This window comes from Micropterus salmoides, unplaced genomic scaffold (assembly GCF_014851395.1).
Source record: "Micropterus salmoides isolate LMB-PRFRI ecotype aquatic unplaced genomic scaffold, ASM1485139v1 Ms_hic_scaffold_20, whole genome shotgun sequence".
In the NCBI taxonomy this organism is placed as follows: Eukaryota; Metazoa; Chordata; class Actinopteri; order Centrarchiformes; family Centrarchidae; genus Micropterus; species Micropterus salmoides.
This window is the reverse complement of record NW_024041151.1, coordinates 31058732-31062304: the sequence shown is the minus strand read 5'-3', so window position 1 is coordinate 31062304 and position 3573 is coordinate 31058732.

Genomic DNA, 3573 nt, shown 5'->3' with positions numbered 1-3573 from the left:
CCTGCAGGTAAAGTGCTTCTTTGTTTGCTGAACCTCACTGAAGCTCATTTGACTACACAACTCAGGAGTTTCTTGAAGCTCAAAAAATGTTACTTCATAACAGAGACACTACGCTTTACCATTAACTTATATTTTAACCATCTCTTGGTATGTATATTTAATCAGTTCATGAACGTTCAGACATTTCATCAGACAGTAACATCAGCCACACTGTCACACCTGGCTGCTGCTCCCAGGACTCCCCTGATGAAGTGATGCATGATAATCACTAACAACCTAATCCGTTGGATGAGCTGTGGCTGATTTACCCTAGATATACTGTCCATAATTTAATGACCTATGCAATAATAACTCCTGATCCTCTCCTGAAAAAGGGTAGGGGTAGGAATGGCTTTGGTTCAGTACATTTTAATCCTACATGTAAATTGAACAGAATAGCTAAGCTGTTGCTTAAACTTCTTAAAAAAGGTCCTGGTTTGTGTTTGGGACACATCTTGTGATTTGTCACAAGTGAACCAACACCTTTTACCTGAAAATTCAATATAATTAGTTGATTGATGTTATATTCAGCGAAGACATTTTTAATTCTGCACTGTTAAACTACCATAAGATACCAATCAGTTCAAACATCACTGTTCACTACTATTGCCAGTGCTGCAGCCAGCTGACAATGTAGTGGATTTTTCTTCAGGTCAGGTATCCCCATCTCTTGCTCTTTCAGTCTCAAGCTCTGCATAAGGTCTTACCAGTAACGCTGTCTGTACTAAAAATGACAAGATTGTTTGAGATCAATAAAAATATTGGTTGGGATGATTCAGCAGCACCTTGACCTTGATCGCCTTGATCAACAGAATATGAATTGCCAACAACTTTGATACTTAATCGTTTAACTCAAATGCCAAACATTCACAGCATGCTGCTTCTCTCTGTTTCACATCATTATAACGTATTGTCTTTGAGTTTTGGAATGAGAGCTTAAGACTTTTAAGAAAGTATTTTTCACTGTCACTAAACATTTTATTGACAGACTGATCTATGGGGAAAATAGCTGTTGGTTGCAGCCTTCTATTTAGAGACCTATCAGCTGTATGATGGTGTTATGATGGAAAGATTCAATTAATATGGACTGGCATCTTCTTCGATATTCGACATGGACTGAGCACAGGACATATATCCCAGCACTTTAGACCAGCAAGGCCAGTGCTCTTGGAGCTCTGCAACATACGATGTTGAGCAGGAGAAGGTCCACTCGGCCCCACCGTCCCTGCCACTGGAAGATTCAACATGATCGCAAGTAGTGGATGATGTAAAATACCAGTCTTAACAAAGTCTCATTTGGAGCATTAGAACAAACACAAGGCATTAATTTACCACCTAATACATTCCCCAACTCGACACTTCCAATCAATTTGGATCTCAAGAAGGACTTACTTTGACATGGAAATGATCTTATCTGTAAAGTCTAGACTTACGTTACATTAAGTTAAATTATGCATTTAAGAACATTTTTATAAATGAGGCCCCTGGGATTTCACCACAATGGTCTTAGACTTAAGCGAAAAATACAATCATCCATTAAATGGCAGTTATGTGGAGAAAAACACTTTGTTAAGGAGAGGTCAGAAGAGAATGGACAGACTGGTTCAAGCCAACAAAAAGAAGAAACTCAAATAAGTAGAGATCAAGTGTATAGAATTTGGCAATTGTGTATGTTTTTTTGTAATCTCTCTATTGTTTATAAATAAATCTTCATTGTATTGTTGATGATGGTGGTAGTTTGCTGCCAATTACTCTAAAAGAGAGCAATATATTCACAGTGCTTTCATGTCATCTCTGTAAAGATGCTGATCTGCAGTTACTGGTTGGCCATATTAGTGAAGTATATTTTAGGGTCCTCTCTGATGATTAATGGGGCACTGACTTGTATTGGTCATAAATGCACAGGCATCACGTAAGTGATGAAAGCTGGTGCAGAGGAGCTGCAGCTCCTCTAAATGACTGGAGTCAGTTTTGCAGTATGAGCAGTAGTTATTTAGGAAATTTATGGAGTGCAGGGAAATGTATTGTCTCATTTTACTAAATAACAAAAATGCCTGTTGTGGGCCCCTCTGTTCAAATGGGCATGACGCTCTTGTGGATAGCCCTGTTGTCCATGCTAGCCGTTGCACTGAAGGAGTAATAAGTGTCCATTGAAGATCGGCTGGACAAGTAACTCATATTCTAAAGCTGACAGTTGACCATAAAGGCTTATCCTTGTTCTCTCAAGTGATGGAACTGAGTTTAACACCATTGCTGAGGATACCTAGACTTAGACTGACATTGGTCTTCATCAATGTTTGAAGGACAGTCTATCAGCTGTGGTCAGTCTTTCACTGTTCTCCACCTTCATCATGTTTTGAGCATGATACTGTTTATAGAGTGAATGCCTTACTGTATCTCATTTCATTCATCTCATGCCTATTGCTTGTTAAACAAGTGTTAATATGAGTGTAAAGGGGTGGGGGGTCCTCAACTTTCAGTACCTCCTGAATTTTCATGAAACCTTTAAATGACACATTGTTGTGGCGTGGTCCTTGCTGGTGAATGATTTTTCGCTAGCCACTGTCTGAGCTGAGTACGTCCAGAATTAATTATGCTAAACTGGTTATAGTTTCAGCATAGATATCACAGCATGTGACTTGTTCATTTCATGAAGAACATTCACATTCAACACGCTGAAACAAGGCTCAAATTGTTGATTTCTACAGCAGTCTGTTGCACACAACTACCCAGAGTGCTTTGAGTTGGAACCACCACAACTAAGACGGATGCCTAATTTTCCACAACCTTTCCATCTGCTCAGATACATCACACAACCAAAGCTGTGTTTACAAGGATGTCAGCCGCTGCTGGTTTTCTAAGAAGCTGTTTTACGGCTGACAAAAGTTGCTTGTTAAAATCATATTAATGACGCAAGTCAATGTGTGGGGCACATGTCATCAAAGTGTCTTCACTGTGTGTTTACACTCTTATCTTCATGTATATGTGTTGCATTACATTTACAGGCAGTGAGCATTTGATGGTTAGAAGATCAAACCTCCTCTTTTCTTAGCATCTGTTTAACACAACAGCTGCTGGCAAATAAGCAGAATGAGCTGATAGGCCTAGCGTGGCACCATGAGCTACAAGGAGCACACCTTGCCGGCAGCCACACCAACATGTGCCCTGTTTCTGCTGAACGACTGTAGCTACGCAAGTGTGGGCTTGGCTAGTAATGTTGCTTTAATCTTCAATTGAAAAATGTCATGGTTTACAATTAAAAGTATTTAGTATTACTTGCACATAGCCAATTATAAAAGTCTTTGATGATGTGTCCGCTCTGTAAAAAGCCCTCACCTCTCCATTCTCCCAGGCTTTCTGTTTGGGGAATGATGTTATCATCGTAGTGATCACCACATCATTAGCACATTTGCTGATGTATGATGTCACTGATGATGTATATTCCTCCATGTTGATGTGGTTCTCATGGGTGGTGGCCTCTCTGAGCATGGGCCAGTCTGTCCACTGGTTTTAATCACCTGAGACTAAGTAGGT